The following is a 19088-nucleotide window of genomic DNA, read 5'->3' as shown; positions in this document are numbered from 1 at the left end:
TTGATGGTTGTGGAGAAGTTTCACTGACAGAGGGAATGGGAACTTACCAGGTCCTATTCAGCTGGTTCTCTGTGTCCCTGTGTGCTCAGAGATGAGAATGTTCCTTTCCTCTGAGGGTACAGTGAGCACCTTTCAAGTGAGGGTCTTATGACCTGGTTCAGGGGAGAAGGTCAGAGAGTGACCTTCCTAGATTTGTGGCTGCTTCAGGGGAAAAGAGCCAGGGGAAGGTACAAGGCCTTCTTGCTTCTGCTATGTTCTGAAATGCCAAGGAGAAGGAGAGTAAGGCAAATATTCTCCCAGCAGACTGTTCGCCCTCTGAAGACAGGCTCCAGGTCTTTCCAACTATCCCCTGGTGCCATTCATGGAGGTGCACAGCTGCAAACTTTATACTATGTTGTAAGTAGTTACAGTAGTGTATTCACTATATTGTAAATGGACCCAATGTATTCTGTAGTTTAAATATATATGAACAGTGTATTTAAACTTATGGAAACTAATCATTTTATCAAGTAAGTTGTTAATACCATTACATTAACTTCTTAACTTTCACCATGTGGTAAGATATTTTTCAATTTAAAATCCCAGAGACCGTCACCTCAATTTTCATTGAAGCCTTGGTAAAAAATAGCCAAGGCATGGAAACAACCTGACTGTCCACCCATGAAATAATGGATCAAGAAATTGGAATGATAATGGAATATTATTCAACCTTTAAAAAGAATAGATTCTACTACTTACCACAACATAGATGGACTTAGAGGACATTACGGTGAATGGAACAAGCCAGAGACATAGAAGGAAAAATATTGCATGATCTTACTTATATGTGGAATTAAAAAAATCAAATATATAAAGTTAAACAATAAAATAGTGGTTAGGAAGATGTAGGTCCAATGATACAAAGCACCAGATATTTAGGATGACCAGGTAGAAAGATCCTGTACCACCATTTTACTATGGACGTGTATCTTACGATACCGTGTTATGGAACTTAAATACACGCAATAAAACGCACTTTAAAAAACATTGACTTATAATCTCAATTAGAATTTTAAAAAACAGTTTTATGCTTCAGAATGTTTGTGGCTTTTAGCATTTATAAAATTATGCCTCCTTCCCATGTTTCTCAACATCTGCATGGTTTTGCTAAGTATTTGAGGAAAATGGAAACTCTTAAAGGTCTCTTAAAAGAACATTTTTATTGCCAAATTTTCGTGAAATTGGAAGGTCAATCCTAGACGTAAGTACTGTTTTAATTTGATTTTTGTTAAAAATGAGACACTTCAAGGCCAAAAAACCCCTGTGATATTGAAGAGCAAAATTTAACAGCTAATCTTTTTCTTGCAATGAGCAGAATATGGGTAATGATAGCTTTTGTGAAATTTTACTTAGTGATTTTCAGAAGTACTCAACTGTAACAATTATGTGCTGTTCCACTGAGAATGGAAATTTGGGAAATTGAAAGTAGAAACTTGAATAGAAGAGGTGGTGTGTTTTTAGAGATTGGTGAGAATAGCCATCTGCCCCAACTTCGAGATCTGCAATTGGCAAAGTTAAAAGACCTAAAGGAAACGTGGAGGTTAATACAATGAGAGTGCCCCGACCATTTATAAAGATCAGGCATGCCTATGGAGTATGTAACCATCTGTAGAGATTGGGAAGCCTCAGATGTTATGGCTTAAAATATGTTTATATTCTGACATTTGGATAGAATGAGATCATTTCTTATGAGTGAACTTGATTCCTGACATTCACTTAAATGCTGATTTAATTTTGGTGCTAGGACAGCAAAGGCGTCCAAATTTCATGGTAGTTGAGTTATCCTGGGATTTTGGATGAGTGATTGGGAATAAAAAGGGCCTCCCTCTGAAGGCTGGATGGTGATGGAGACGTCAGATAAATTCTCAGCAGTAACAAATCCAGAAAGCAAAGCCCCAGAGTATAATCCACAGCAGAGCCCAAAGCTCTCTTGCTTTAAGGAATTTCCTGGTGGCCTTAGGGAAGATACTAATGGAACTCTTTAGGCTTAACCTTGTTAAGAGACTGTTATGCAGCCCTTGTTGTTTCTACTTTAAAGTCAGGAATCTTAAATAGATTAGAATGAAGAACAGTGCGGAGCAGCATGAAGTTAACATTTTACTGTTAATAACATTCAACTGAATTATTGATTTCTTTCAGAAGTTGCTTTTAAGATAATCAGGATTAACTGTAGAAATACGGATGGTTTTCTCCTTTTTGCTTCTTTATCTGAGGAATAATTTACTATAATTAAGAATACCATATAAAAAAACAAAAAGGAAACACAGCTATAAAAACTTGTTGTATTAATGACTGATTATATTAAGGTTCTATAGCTGTCTAATTCCAAAGGAAATGGTTTCATTCAAACTGTTGAGCTTTTTGTCCTCTTTAGAACTAATGTGGGAGAGGATGGTGTTTGGGATAATTACCAAAAATGGTTAAAAGTGGAAGCTGTTGGTTTATTTTCTCTCTATTTCTCTCTCTCTCCCCCCTACGCCCCTTTCTGTCCCCCCCCATCTTTCTCCTCCCTCTCTCTCTCCCTCTCTGTTCCTTTCTCTTTCTCTCTCTCTCTGTCTCCCTCCCTCTCTCCCTCCCTCTCTCCCTGTCTCTCTCCCTCTCTCTCTCTCCCTGTCTCTCTCCCTCTCTCTCCCCCTCTCTCCTGGTGAGAGAGCCATTTGAAATGGCATGCAGGCAACATGGCCTGGACTCTGAAGCAGAGAGCCTGGCAGATGGTACTGCAGGGTGGAGAAACTGCTGGCAGATGGCGTGGACTATTTGAGCAACAAAGAGACTTTTGGCTACCAATGCTAAGAGTTGGAAAGAAAGAAGACGACAGCTTCTCCAGTGTTGCCAGCTTGTATACAGAAAACGTTTTGGCAGAATGGAGACTGATAAAAGATTTTCAATTGTTAACTGCAGAGAAAAAGAAGAGTTGTTGTTATTAAGTTTCCTAAGTGTGTTCCCTCTGGTGTGATTTGAACATAGTTTCATATGAAAGAGCCCTTGAGAGATTGTCTAAACCAACCTTGCTGACTTAGTACTTAGACATACTCATTCTGCTTTTATTACTGAAAATCGACCTCTTTCAAACTTTATAAAAAGTATGATATGCTTTTCCTTTCTATAAGATTAAGCAGAAGTCTTATTTGTGACTCCATTTCCCTAGTTTCATATTATATGATTAAAATGTGGCTTCGTGTTGTAGAGATTCGGGTGATTCTTGTTTTTCAAGTTATGCTGCTGTTCAACCGTGATTGGCCTGTTAACAGAATGTGTGGTGAAGTCAGGTTAGGCTAATATGACACATAGACTTAAAATGTTATCAGCAAATGGCATGCATAATTGTGTCCCTGAGTTCCTTAGGGGGTTACAGTCATTACCGCACGTATCGTATTTGTTTTCTGGAGCCTCCAAAGCCATTTGTAACAAAGGAGCATTTAGTTTTTAATGATTTCATTGCTGGCTACTACAATTTTTCATTTGTGTCTTCTTCACCTATTGCTGCATAATATCTCTCCCTCCTTGTGGGATATTGTGTTAATTGATCTAGATGACTTTTACCTAATAACTTTTATCTACAAAATAGCACTTTAAACTGAAATATGTAACTTAGTTTTTCTAAAATAACATATCAAGGACAGTGTTAACAAAAATATTTAGGGATGTTAGAAGTGAAATTTAAAGTGGAAACACATTAAATAGAAAAACTAATTCCATATATATTATTGAGAGTTATTTCTACCCAGCCCACTGAAGTTTAACTTTTTGGTTATCTCAATTATTCAGAAAAGTGCTGAGGTTTGGGGCTAATTGAAATTGCTGCTGAAAGGACATCAAAGGCAATAAGTGAGTTCTGCTCAGACTGGTGTTGCTTGAGATGTCTTTTTGCCACCAAAGTCACCATTATGCTGATTACTTAACTTTCAAGGAGTTCTTTCAGTGTTTTTGGACTCTTACCTTATGAAGCTTTCTGTCTTTGTGATCCAGTTCTTCTCAGTCTATAGAAGATTAGAAGCATTTGATTGGAATTAGAGGGCTGCACGGATGAAGAATAAAGGTAAAAGGGCACAAGAGATAACTTAAAGAAACCCTAAAAATAATTCAATTACCAAAGAATAGAGTGGCCTCGTGAGTTAAAGGGGAAAACTTTGTATCAGTAGACTGTCATTAGGACATGTACAGGAAATTTGTCAAAAAAAAATGGCTAAAAGTTTTGTCACTTAAAGGACAGGCATTAATTTTTAAGAAAGCTCACTTACTTAGAAGCTGTCATTTGTGCTTGTATTAGAAAAAGAAGGGCTGATCATATGATCGTTTTTACCAGTAAAGAATTGTCGTAAGTTGGAAGTCCTATCTGAAATCTTTGCTCTGAGAACTATACATTTATAGTCTGTGTATGCTATTTCCTGCCAGGGAGAATGTTCTTTGTGGTCCTCATTTTGACGATGAAGGTGGTAGTGGTGCTAACATACAATGAAAACCGCTGGGCCTGAGAAGCCCTGGCTCTGCCGCAGTCTCTGGCAAGTCACAGCACTTTATCTCTCTGGACCTCTGTTTTCTCTCCTGTAAAGTAAGGGGGTTGACTTTTAATGTCCTTCTGGGGTTTTTGAATTTTTGTTTGTTCATTTGTTTTTGCTAATTTCTGAAGCTTTTCATGTCCCTCACAGTATAATTTATAAAAAGGAGGGAAAAACAGTACTGATACGGAACAGGATATTGATATTGATTCGCTTCTTAGTCCACATTTATAACTGGACTCATTTGCCTTATAAGGCTAGTTTCCTCCTCTGTGAAATGTGAGAGTTTCTTCAGTTAGGATGAAATCTGTAAGACTGATAAATCAAAGAGTTAACGTTTTTTAGTTAAATTCACGATTCCTGTCCTTTTCCTCTGTCCCCAGGAACCTCTGATAGGACACTCAGTCTGTGCTTGTCCCCAGAGCCGCACTCCTTCACCACCCCTTCTTCCCCTCCCACCACTTGCTCTCTTTCTCACTCCAGTACATTTTAAGTCTTTAGGGTTAGACGAGGGGATGAGATGCATCGGGCCTTATTAATCAGTGCGTCTCCACAAATACTTACGTAATGAATTAATGCCAGTAACTCTAGCGTCCCTCGGTCCCCAGTGCTTCATCTCTCACGTGGGACTCCGTCCTCCTGTTGTGTTCCTCACACGGGGGATAATTCCTGCCCCTCCTCCCTCACGGCTCAAGCGCACCTCAACCCTTTCTGTGTTAAGGCAGGAAATGGTGTGCGAAAACCTCTCATTCTCATTATCAGATGCTATGCATTGGAAATTATAGTTTTTAATTTCTTTCTCCATAGAAGACTATTTAAAGTTGTTGTTAGCATTGGTACTTTACTACAGATACAGTGTGAGTTAGATAAACTTTCATTGCCAGGCTAAGGAATATAACCATTATTTACAACACAGTAATATGTCTCTGGGAGTATATAGTCTGGGTTTCAAGTAACTGATTTGTAATATAAATTTTGGTAAGATAACCTAGTTATAATTTGAGAATGGTGCTTAGGCCATACATGTGGAAAAGTATGTTGGGATAAGTACAGATGTTGACGTAGATGAAATATCTAGTGCCTCAAAGACAAGTGTTCTTTTTTCAGCGTGTAACAAAAGGAGACTGTATTTCCAAATCAGCCATTGGCTTTTCCCAGATGCACAGACTTTTCATGTTAAGCAAAACCTTTTTGGAACACATCTGCTACAAGAGAAAAAGTTGAATTTTATGAAATTGAATTTGAATAAGGGCTTTATTATTATAAACTTTGCCAATCCCCACTGTTTATAATTCCGAGGAAATTTTAAGTGAATTATTTTCATTTAAGCTGTCATCTGTGTTTTGAATTTCCTTGGGGTGCTTCTTTCATTTTGATAGTGTTTCACTGGGGAAATCGTTTGATAGCAAGTCAACTGTTTCCTGTTCTGTCATGTTTTGCCTGGATTCCTGTAAGATAAACCTAACCCCTTCCCCTGCTCCTATCCCTGCCCTGCCCCTACCACATCCATGTGAGGAAGTCAGAGGGAGCTTTGTGGTGTAAACCGTTGTTCTGTTTCAGAGATTAAACCATCCAGTCATTGACCTAGAGTAAAATACCATGAACTTCTTACCAGGGACTTAAAAGGCCCTAACTGACCTGACCCTATTGATTTTTCTGATAGAGCCCAGCTTCCTTCTGACTCAGCATGTCCCAGCAATAGTGATTTCTTTATATTCCTTGAACACCCAAAATTCTTTCTTGCCACAAAACTTAGATGCTTCTGCCCATCCTGTTTGGCTCCCAGAGTCTTTCTTGTAAGCACTACTTACTTGGAATTAAAGTGTTTGCATAAAGTCTGGCTATTAAAAGAGGCCTTCCCTGGTCATTTTAATAATGGGCTAAAATTAGAACCATGTTTCATTATCTTCCTGGCATTCTTTGCTATCTAAACTAATTTTCTTTATGTGCTTAAGGTCTATTTATGACGTATGAATGTAATTTTTGAGACAGGGACATTTTCTAAATTGCTTACCACCCTATCCCTGGTGCTTAGATGAGTGTCCAGCACATTAGAGACACTCAGATATGTGAGTGAGTGAATAAGACATTGCTTTGGATATTGTAGTTTGATGATGTACATCAGGATTTCTTAGTCCAAGCATTGTTGACATTTGGGGTCCAACAACTCCACGTGGAGGAGAGTCCTGTGCATTGTATGATGTTTGGTAGCTTCCTGGCCTTTAAGCACTAGATTCCAATGTCACTCTCACAATATGACAATCAAAAATGCCACCAGACATTGGCCCTGGTTGAGAAATACTGACACAGAAGAAGAGTGAATCTCAATATCCGTACGTTCAAGTGGGAAGAGTAAAAAGATGCAGGGAATTAATTTTCAGCAGATATGAGCTGGGTGACCTTACGCTCTTTTGCTTAACCATGAACCTAGGTTGCGAGTTATCGTGAGGATCATGTGAAGCCCTTGTTCTCTGAACAGGTTCTGCCGGTGGCCAGCCCAGCTAGTCCCCCACTGGTTCCCCCACGCATCCTCATCGTACAGCTTCATCAGGGGCTTCGACCAAAGCATCATGATGTTCTGCATAGCACTGAGGTTCTTAAGATGCCCAGTGTTTCTACCTTGGCTTTTTTTTTTTTCTATATTATTTTATTTCATTCTTGTTTGTTTTTTAGTTTAGATGAATGTAATTTATTAACAGAAAATGTAGTGAGGAGTCCAGTTCATAGATGGCGACCATGGTGACCGTCAGTTGAATGGCTATTGGAGAGGATGGGGTTGACGTCTCCAAACTGCTCTATCTTTATACCTGAGCAGGCCACAGCTCTGAGAGCTGACCAGGCCCCAGGTCCAGGGGTCTTGGTCCTATTTCCTCTTATGGCTCAGACTTTGATGTACAGGGCAGTGAGGTCCAGCTCCTTATACCTCTGGGCATCCTGGGCAGTCAACATGGAAGCACATGCTGAAGATTCATCACTGTCAGCCTTCACCTCCATCCCAGCAGTCACTCGGCAGATGGTTTCCTTGCCAGGAAGGTCAGTCACATGAACAAAGATACCACCAAAGGATGCAAAGATGTGGCACACGTGAAATACAGTCTCTCCTTCAGCCACCTGAGGTCCACGGCTCATGATCTGTTCTTCCTTCTTTCCTTCCCCTTTCAAGGTGCCATTCTGCCTTTTGTCTCCAGACTCTGCACTAGAAAGAACTATTTCACTCTTAATGAGTTGGTTGTTACTTATGTCCAATAGAGAAAGAATGACTTTCAAGATGGGTCATGGTAGTGTGGTAATAGTCAAATAGATCCAGGATGTTCAAAATCCATTTTCACCTTTAACTAACTATAGGATTGTATGTTCTTATTGCATATTCTCTGTAAACTTTAATTGTGAATTATTGAAGGGTTTAAATGAAATAATAGAAGTGAAATAGTAAGAGAAAGCCACATGGTTAGTGCTTAATATGTGCTCTCTCATCCTTCTTTTTTAAAAATTTCCCAAGCCAAGTGTATGCACACATATGTGCACACTTAGATTTATCCAATTATTGAATATGCTCAATAATATATTCATCTAAAAACACTTGTTGGTCACTTACTAATTGGGTACCAGCACTGTTCTAAGTCCTTGAATTAGAACAGTCAATAAATAGCACAAGTGACTATGAAGAGTGACTTTAGGTAGTTACTAAGTTGCCTCATTTGTATATGAGGCGAAAGAAAAAATATGTATTTGAAAATCACTCTATATTATGGCCATTCAATTCAGGAACATAATCATTATTTGTATTCAGGAACATAATCACTATTGTATCATTAAAAAAAGTTCTTGTTGGGTGGTGCCTGTGGCTCAAAGGAGTAGGGCACTGGCCCATATGCCAGAGGTGGTGGGTTCAAATCCAGCCCTGGCCAAAAACTGAAAAAAAAAAAAAAAAAAGTTCTTGTCCAAACCATGTTACTCTGTCATGTGTTAGAGGATGTGTTGATTTTTTTTAGAAGCAGCATCAAAAGCCTAAACCTGAGACTTATTTAATTTTAAGTTTTTGACCCTAACAAATCTGAGTGATTTATACATTTACAAAAACAGCATTTGGGTTTGATACTCCTTTCTGATTTATTGTACTTCAGAACACCCTCAGCTCTCTCTCAAACTAGTGCTTCATTCAGGTCCACAAAGATGCTAAGTACATTCCTGCTTTGCCTAAATTTTTTGTGTCTTTCAGTCTGAGAATGTGTGGATTGGACTAAATTTCCTCTCAGGGAGATGGGCGAAGATAACTTTTTGCAAAACATGACTGCATCATCCCTAAGCCCCATTACAACATGCTTAATGGGCTGTAATAGTGTCTTTATTATCTTATAACTTTAGCTCCCTTAACGTGTTTGAAGGTCTTTAAAATGCACCTCTGAGCATTGTTCCATGTGTTTCGTGTCCCTTGAATAAATATTATACCCCTATTGACTTTTTAATTTTGAAATTTGATAGCAGTAATGAAAGAGAAATCCCTGACCATTTTATATGTTTTGTCACTTCATTTCATACAGCTTCTTTCCCTTTCCAGGGGTTGGAATAGGTGTCATTTGGTTGTTAAAAAAAGAAAAAAACCACGACTTCCCTGATAATCTTTAACTGTTCTTTAACTGTTGCTAGGAGCTAAACTAGAAGAGATAGAAATGCTGAAATGGACTAATATCGACCCTCTACTGTCAAAAGTACAGGAAGCATCCTCAGGGACTAGGTCCTAGGGTGGATGGAGTGGGGCCTCAGGGGGCTGAGGACTCCATGAGCTATGCATCCTAGGTGCCATCCTGTTTCAAGTATTATGAAAACAGCCTTATTCCTGGGGTCAGGAAGGGCGTATGTCGATGACTTTGTGTAGGTTTCTACCAGGAGAGGTATTAGCTTTCTCCATGGCTTTGGCCAAACTGGAAGCTACAAATGTATAGGAACTGCACTTAATTACCAGTGAATCTGACATCCTTTGCTGAGAAAAGTCAGATTATATAGAAATGATACCTGTTATTACTGTTAACAATAGTCCAAAGGTAGTGTGCAGTGCTTTAAGACTTGTATTTCATTTCACATTTACAATAGTTCCACTAGGTTAATATTATTGTCATTATTATCTTCATTTTATAAACGGAGAGACAGATTTATAAAGATTAAATAATTTTCGCATAGACTCGGCGCCTATAAATAGTAGAGCTGTGGTAGAATGATGTTGTATGTAATGTGTAAGGTTTAAAAATTACCTAATGGCCATGCCTAACTCATGGAACTTCAAGCTAAAAACCCATAGAAATCATTCAGTGTTCTACCACCACCGCCAATAGTTAGATGAAGAGGACTCTTAAACTCTGAGAATTCGCGTTTTCCTTCAGAATTCCCCGATCAAGCTTTGCTACTTTAACAATTTCCTGGTAAAGTCTTCACTATTATTGATTTCATGTTAATATAACTTTATTATAGTTTTTATACAAACTTTGGATTTAGGCAGGTTATGCATGGAGTATGTTTATTTGATAATTTAGGTTCTCTTAACCTGTTGAGTTGGGAGGGTTGCCTGGTGCAGGGACGGAGGTGGAGCTGGTCAAGTCAGGATGATCTGTCCAGGACCTGCATTCATGGTGCAGATCTCATGCCATGGCCATTAGATTGAAACAGCATGACTTTGGTTGACAGTATTTAAAAGTCATCTGACTTTGGTTGACAAGCTAGCAATAGAGAATCAGACATCCTATTCATCCATCTATCTAAACAGGCGCCCTTGAACTATGGCCCGCGGGCCACATGCAGCCTGCCTAGGACATTTATCCAGCCTGCCAGGTGTTTTTGCTGCTACTGCCTGTCCTGCTTAGCAGCTGACTCATCCCGGGGCCTGCAGTCCAGCCCTCCAATGGTCTGAGGGACAGTGAACTGGCCCCCTGTTTAAAAAGTTTGAAGACCCCTGAATAGGTAAACCGCCACTAGAAAGCTGGAGTGAGATATTGCCTGTATCTGATCATTGTGACACAACTTTCCGGGTTGTTCGATGTCCATGTCTTTTCCTCTTTCAGTGACTTTTGGTGTTATCAGTTACCTACTTTGTACACTGATCAAATATGAGTTGTGTAAGCAAGGAGGTGTTATATGATATCATTTGTAAGGGGCTCTACAAGTCGATTAGAAATGAATCTTTTTGTTGATTTCTTTGGCTTATTTTATTGCTTTTGAAACTTATGTGTGGGATCCACTTGAGGAAGATGCTAGGCGATTCTTTAGTTATCAATTCTGGGGCCTACCAGTGCTCATTTGCTCCTCCACACCTACCAGCCCTGGAGATTTTGATGTCAGTGATTCATAATTAAATTTTAACAGATGTTACAACTAGAATTGTGCTCCTGATCATTCTAAAAAAAAGATTCCTCTAAAGGTCCTTCATGTAATAAAAAGAAATATTTGGCTAATAGGCCACTGGAAGTTTCTTTTCTTCTTTTGATTTTGTCAAATATAAAATTAAAGCCTTAGGGCTGAATTTGTTTATCTCTTTAGAGACTATACTTAGTAATACCTAGAAACCAAGGAAAATAAAACATTTCAACGACTTCTTTGATGCGCTGTGTAGCTTTTTAATGTTGACAGTCTTTTTTTGCTGGCTGATTCTTTTTATCTAGTCTTGTAACATTGGCCTGAGACATGGAGGTGATGAACATTTTTCTTCCCTGGCATCAAAGAGTATTTAAAATGGTGAGATAAAGCAAAATTATGTGTGTATGTAGTCTTATCTCTACCCTCAACTTCTTGGAAGACCCTCCCTTGCTTCTCAAATGTTTTGGAATTATGTTTTAAAGATGGATGTGTGTATCACTTCTCAGCCTCATGGCTAAGATCAAGTGTATAAAGATACCCACATGGTGTATTTAATGTTTAGTTCATAATTAAACATCAGAATATCCCTGCTTCCGTGATGGCTGCAGGTGAATGATATCCAGTTGATTCCAGTTTTATGGTATTTTAGCCATTGATCAGCACAGTGTTTTTTTGATAGGGCTACAACCAATGAGTGAGCAGGGTGAAGAAGCCAGAGCTTCCTCTGTCCCAGGGCCTGAGGAGTAGGCCTAGGCACACCGATAAAATAAGCCTTTTGCGTTTTGTGGACAGCCCCCCTCCCGTTCCTCTATCTCTCTGGGTGTCTTTCCTGCTCTTTTCTAAGGTTCCCCCAGATAAGCACTTTGGCTCTGGTGGCAAAGAAAGTCCCCTTAGATTGAGAGGCAAATAAACTCAAGTATGCTGTCAGGCTCCAAGCCAAATAAAGTGCTAAGCATGACAATTAATTGGATAACTACCAAAATACCTCTTACTGTAACTATAATTCAGAGTATCCCTAGCTGAAGTTAAAAACATGGTATTAATTAATTTGATTGTTTCTGAGAGCACCCATCAAATGATTGTACACGGTTTGCATGCCAGATTTTGGCATTGTGGGCCAGGGGAGAGACGGATATTTAGTGAAGCTGGAGCCTTGTGTTAGGGATTTAATCCTCTCAAGAAGCCAGGAGGTGTATGGTCATGTCTCCATCTTATAGATGAGGAAGATGAAATGCTTGGGGTAGGCGTTCCAAGCTAGAGCTGTCCTGGTTGATTAGGGTCATCTGATCGCTTTGCTAAATAAAATAGGAAGAAGAATACTCATGTTGAGGAATTTGCAAGAGGAACAAATAATTAAACGTACTCTTATGCCGAAGAAAATTAGCTTGAAAATTTCATCATGCCTCCGTTGAATAAAAATAACACAAGAATGAGTTAGTGTTTTAGAGTGAAGGAGGATGAATTTCCTTTGTGTCTTTTAAATATTTTATTTGGAGTCTAACTGGTCACATTGGCTTAAATATCCATTTGTTTTAGATTTAGGGATTTTTATATTTGTTTTGAGTTCCTCAGCAACAGATGATATTTAAAGAAATGTGGGATTGTCTGTCCATTATTAAAACTTTAAAAATAGTTTGAAAATATTTTTAAAACAGATAATATAGGACGTACTCTGTTTAATTTTGTAGTATCAAATGCAAACCCCGCCTCTTTATGTTTTGATGTATAATTTGATTTGAATTTACTTTGATAACTTCTATGTTTTGAATGGATGTTCTTTCTAAATATCTTTAATTTTAGACCCAAAGTCATTTTCATTATGGCTGGATTTTCATTAATCACTTAATACTTTACAGCTTATTTTTTGTGTTTTCATGTTAAGGAGATATTTGTAGATTGCTCATAAATTGCAATTATGTTTTTAAATAAACCACTTTGGGGGGCTTTGTGTAAATTTCCGTTTGGTTTGTTGTAGGCTATAAACAACTCAAACAGATTCTATTGTTTAAAAAATACTAATCATGTCATATTTCTGCATCATATCCTGATTTATCTTTCAATTTTAACTTTAGAAGTGGCTTCCTCTTTGTTTTCCTGAGCTCAAGGCAGAATTCAGACACTTAAAACAATGCGAGGCAGAAGAACATTTTCAATGGGGAAAAAAATGTTTAGTTCTAACTCTTTCTCACATTATTATCTGTTTCTTGAACATTAACTACTAGAAAAGTAAATAATAATGACATGAATGATTTCTTTCTTTAGAAAATCGACTGTCGATTAACTAATGAATATTCTTTTTAATCAGTATTAATTGACAAATTTCCTGTACTTACAAACTCAGTGCTTGCACGGTGGTTTCAGCTTGACTCTTCCTGATTTTCCTTTTGTGTTTTGGTAATCCTGTTGGGTGTAATTGTTTATTATTCCCTTAATTCCCTAGTCTGGAGCTAGATGGAGCTATGAGATCTTTTGTAAACGTGTTCAAGGCCACTGGCTCTTCCGTAAGTCTACTTGTGACAGTAACTAGACTAATGTCCACTTTTCATTCCTCTGGCCTTTTACTCTCAAAGAGAGTGTGGAAGAGAAAGTCACTCTAGACTTTAAAACAATCCTTTAAATGGACAGGTCACATAGTTCTCTAATTATCATTTGTTACCGAGCAGCTCAAAAAAAACAAAAACTCCTAAAAGCAAAACAGAAAAAAAGAAACCTCACATCTGTAGCACAGTTAACCAGAAAACAGATTAAATGTTTTTTCATTAAAAAATGTAATTATTTTTGTTTTCTTTTCCAAAGGTTATAATTCTCTCTGAAATCCATAAAATACAGAAAATGATGGAAAAGGCAGCAGATGGCAATTGTTTCAGGACTCATCTGCCAAATTTTATACACGCATATGTTTTATAGATAGATATATACATATATAATCTACATATATAAATGTGGAAAATATTTCACAAAAGTTCTGTCTGAAAGGTTTTGATTAAAATTTAGAGATAAGTGACTTTCTAAGCTTCCCTGTATATATGGGCATTCAGAAGGTCTCATTTTTGAATCTTATTCGCACCCACACAACACCTTGGAAAGAAATGCTATTAGATTTTGGTGGGGTTTTTACTTGTTTTTGACTTACCTCTTTATCAGGCCAGCTGTGCAGTTCCCTTGATTTGTTACTAGATGGTTTAGGTGCTAAGGAATGTGCCGAGGCTGTCTTACTGCTAAATACCTGTTAGGACAAAGTTGTTAAAGGTCATCTGCTTACTTTGAGAAACTAATTGCAATAAAGTCCTCGGTATGGGTCTCTAATTGGCTTAACTTCAGCTCTATGCTATTCAGTATTGGGATAAGTGTTTGGATAATTTCCATTTACCTAATTTGGCAGATACTACTGAAATAAAATACTTATTTGAACTCTACACTCTGTTTTGCTTTCTAAGTTACTTGAAGACTTTCAGTTGAGTCTTTTACTACAAATTACCACTCCTTAAACATCTGTGTAATAACCCTCTATGTTCTGTCCTTATTCGCCACTCAAATCTAAAGAGATGTAAACAGCATTTCACATGGTTTCTAAAGAGGCGGTAAAGAGCGGGGAGGTGGTTTTGGTTTGCCTTTAACAAGCACTTCACCCTGAGAAAGAGTATTTATCCATTAATTAAGTAAAAAGGTGGATGGATATTATAACAATAATTATTATAAGAATTATAAAATAGTCTTGGCGCCCATAACACAGTGTTAATGGTGCCGGCCACATACACCAAGGCTGGCGGGTTCAAACCCAGCCCAGACCAGCTGAGCAACAATGACAACTGCCACCAAAAAATAGCCGGGCATTGTGGCAGGCTCCTGTAGTCCCAGCTACTTGGGAGGACAAGGCAAGTGAATCGCTTGGGCTCAAGAGTTTGAGGTTGCTGTGAGCTGTTATACCACATAGTGGGTGACATAGTGAGACTCTGTCTTATAAATAATAATAATTATAAAATAACTAATGGATAATTATGGTACAGATAAATTGATAGAGGTCTTACTTCTGAAAGACCTTTTCGCAGATATGTATAGGGAGGGTGGGTATGTTCTAAAGCATGTACCCTTTATAGTTAGACACCTTCTCCATTGCTTTACCCTAACTCGACTAGGCTCTATTATCAGCCTCTTTTCCCAAAGAAAGCTCGAATGCCGTTCAATCTTTATAGCAGTAATATAGGGTAAAAGCTATTAGTCCTACTTTAGCAGGCAAGAAAACTATAGCTCAAGGTGTTGAACCCCCAGTTCTGACATCAGGCACATGGTAAAGTGGGAAACTTAGGCTCAGTTGTCTGATTCTCATTTCATTATTCTTTTGTCCAAGCAGACACCCAACCACCCATCCACAGTACTTTCTTTACCACATTTTTTTTGCCAGACCTCCTTAACTTGCTGAGTACTTATTGGTAAGTAAGAACTTTGAAGTCTGCCCTCTAGTAGAATCTGGATTCTTGTGAAGGGAGTCAGTAAATAAGTTGGAAAAATAAAACAGTATGAGATTGCAATGTGATAATAAAGGAAAGAAACAGCATTAAGTGTAACTAGAAACAACAAAAGCTGGGTCGGTTAGGGACTGTCTTCTACAGGAGTCACACCTGAGTCCACACTGGGATTCCAGCAGCAAACAGGAGAAAAGAGACAGACTAGTAGCAAACAAGTCGAGTAGCAGGAATGAAACAAAGCTAAGAGGATAGGAGCAATAACTAGCCCCTTCTAACACAGAGCGCGGTCAGAACAGCCCAGTATTACAGCAGAGTGCTTTACTTGATGCTGACTATGGTTAAAATGCATTCCACAAAAAAGGGATGGTATGTACTTTCTGTTCACAAAGGCACTTGCAAACATTTTTAGGAAAAGTAATAATACATTTTGAAGAAGATAAGTTATAGGCTTAACATGAGTAAAGAACTACTGGTAAAAGAATACTACAATACTTAAGATAATAGTTCCTAGTTGTTAAAAGACATTCAGGGTATAGGGGCTATGCCAGGGAGTAAAATGTTTTGTTATTTTTGTTAAATTGAGGTATAATTGCAAAAGGCGCAGATTTTAAGGGAACGGTTTGATGAGCTTTCCCAAATGTCGTCATGTATGGGAACACCACTCCCGTGAGGATGTAGAGCTTTGTCATTACTCCAGTAAGTCACCACGTACATCCATCCAGTCTGCTCTCCCTCAGCCCGAGAGGTAATCATTGCTCTGATTTCTACCACTAGCTTAATTCTAGACCTGCATATAAATGGAACCATCGTTGGTATTTGGTTGGGGCTGGAGAGCTTAACTTACACTCTTCAAAATAATTTATGTGAAATGTGTTTATCTTTATGTATAACAGTGATTTATTCCCTTTTTAAAGTATAGATATGGGGTCTTGCTCTGTTGGCCAGGCTAGGATGCAGTAGCCTAATCATAGCTCACTGCAGCCTTCACCTCCTGGGCTCAAGGGATCTTCCCACCTCAGCTTCCTGAGTCTCTGAGATTGTAGACATGAACCAGCACACTGGCTTTATTCCCTTTATTTGCTGAATAATATTCCATTATGTGACTGTACCACAGTTTCTCATTCTCCTCCATGGCTATGCTAGTGGTCATGAAGTGACATCTTGTGGTGTTTTTAATTTATACTTCCTTATTGTTAGTGATTTGTTCTTTTTATTATTTTTTAAAGTTTAATCAATGTTTTTGGCAATTTTACTGAGCTATAACTTACATACCATACTGTTTGCCTATTCAAAGTGGGAAAATCAACAGTTTGTAGTACAGTGGAACCTCCATAGTTGACCACCGCCCTACATTGACTACCGCCTTAAGCTGACCTAATTATCATAGACTGGACATGCACCACATTTACATATCAGTACTATAGGTCTAGTCTCTTATGTGACCAACTCTGTATGTTGACCACTTTGTTATAGCTCCTTGGGTGGTCAACTTACAGAGGTTGTACTATATATTTACAGAGTTATGCAACCATAGCAGTGATCTAATATTCAGTTTCATTATCTCAAAAAGAAACCTTGTACCTATTAGCAGTCACTCCCCATTTCCAACCTATATATTTTTAAATGATTTATATTATTATATATTCTTTATCAAAGTCCTAATTAATAGCTATATTGGCTTTATGTTTACCCACTCTGAGCATAAAGGTGACACATACCTTCTAGTTTCATCTTTTCAAATTCCTTTATGGAACATCTTGGGAAAATCTTTAGATGGAGTCGATTAGCAATGCTCTCAAACTTGATGAAATGCAAATTCTGCTTAGGCAGGTCTGGAGTGGACCTGAGATTCTATATTTCTAGCCAGTTTCCATGTGATGCCAGTACTGTGGGTCTATGAGACCAGTTTGTTAAGCGATTTCGGTTGGCAATGTCTTAAAAGAGGGACGGTGTAACAGAGACTGTATTTATGTTGTAACTTTTTTTATCTGATGATTTCTAATGCATGTGAAATTTCTGTTCTCAAAACAACTTTTTATTCTATTTTGGGTTTTTGACAAGTTCATCATATCTCTTTGTAGGTACATGAAAAGGTAATGTACTTTAAGAATTTTGAAGGTAGAATTAAGAGGAAGGTCCTAAAAATCTAACAGCAGGTCATTAGTTTGTTGACAACACAGTAAGGGCTCTGCTAAAGAATGAATGAAAAACATCTGTACAAGGAAGAATCCTTTGGGGTTTTACTGGGGACCAGTTGGCTATGACTAGGATTTGTTCAAAGCCCTCTGAAGGGTCTTTCCTCAGTATCAGGACCACTCCTCCATTGGTGACTTTCGAAGCCTCTTGGGGACCTGGGGTGGAGAAGGAATTGTACTCAGATTTACAGATTGTGGCATTGGAGCTAGTTTTGATCTATTGGTCTTGGTCTTTGGAAACAACAGTGTATATCCCTGTCTCAGTCAGAGAGCAGATTATTAGTTGAAAGATAACAAAAAGAGCATCCCATAATCAATAATTACAATAAGAACATTATGTTTGGATTTAATCTTTCATTTCATAAAATGCAGTAGTCCACAGGCTCATTTACAGAGCTCTCTTTGCAAGTGTAATAGTAGCTTCAACTGAATCTCAATGCTTGATAAAAGCTATGTACCTTTAGTTTAAATGCAAATATTTCCTTAAAGTTAGCTATAAAGCATGTTTTGTAGAGCCAATACAATTTTTCTACTGTTCTTCATCATATAATTGGGGATATGTTGCTATAGACAAAACTATCCTTGGATTGAGTTAAAGAATTTAGATTTTATGCAAAAAATGTAGAAGTGACAGACACCCCATGCTACTCTAAGCCTTGGCAGACTTGTAGGCCTAACAAATAAGATGCAAAAGAGACTATACATCTTGATTTTTTGTTTTAAGTTCTTTTAGCAAGTTGGAGCTCTGCCTCTACTCAGGGAGTTGTCCCATCACTTTCATATGGAGCCCTCCTTTGAGACCCCTAGACACTCAGAATCTTGCTTTCTTAGAGTGTTTTTTCCTTCATGTCCAATTCTTATTAAATTTTAAGTTCTGTTAAGGTATTAAATGTTGCCAGTAGGGACCCCTGCCTTGCATTGTCTCAAGTCTTAACTGAAAGTCCTTAATTTGAAGATCCAGGTTAAGTAAAATCAAAGCTCTCCACATTGTAAATTTTGTATAGTGAATTTATTTAAAGTGAAGTACAGTCGACCCTTGACCAACACAGATTTGAACGGTGTGGGTCCACTTACACAAGGGTTTTCTTTTTCAATCAAAGACAGATGGAAAATACGGTCCTCAGAGGGATGGAAACCTGCCTATGTGGAGAGCTGACTTTTCCTACACGTGGACTCTGCAGGGCGGCCCGTGGGACATGAGTATGCGTGGATTTGGGCATAGGAAAGGGGGGAAGCATCCCCTGTGTATCCCGAGGAACAATTGCATATAATTCCTACTGTCATTCTACGAAGAATGTCAGTCACCAAAGATGTCAGGATTCATGAAGGCTCAGTATGCAATGATATTCTGAATAGAAACAGAATAGTTGTTTTGAGTGGTGGAGGAGCTAAATTAAAGTTTATTTAGTAATGTTAATGGCAGCAGGTTTACGGGCAAGAGAACACTGTTGCTGCTCAAATAGCCAAATACTGTGTGCCAGTTTGGAAACGCCAGTTAGGAGCCCTGCATTGTTGTTTTGTTCATGTCACAAAGACCGAGTCTG

The sequence above is a fragment of the Otolemur garnettii genome, unplaced genomic scaffold, assembly GCF_000181295.1.
Source record: "Otolemur garnettii isolate 467f Iridium unplaced genomic scaffold, OtoGar3 scaffold00013, whole genome shotgun sequence".
Classification (NCBI taxonomy): domain Eukaryota; kingdom Metazoa; phylum Chordata; class Mammalia; order Primates; family Galagidae; genus Otolemur; species Otolemur garnettii.
The sequence above is the reverse complement of the archived record's forward strand: the minus strand, read 5'-3'. Positions refer to the sequence as shown.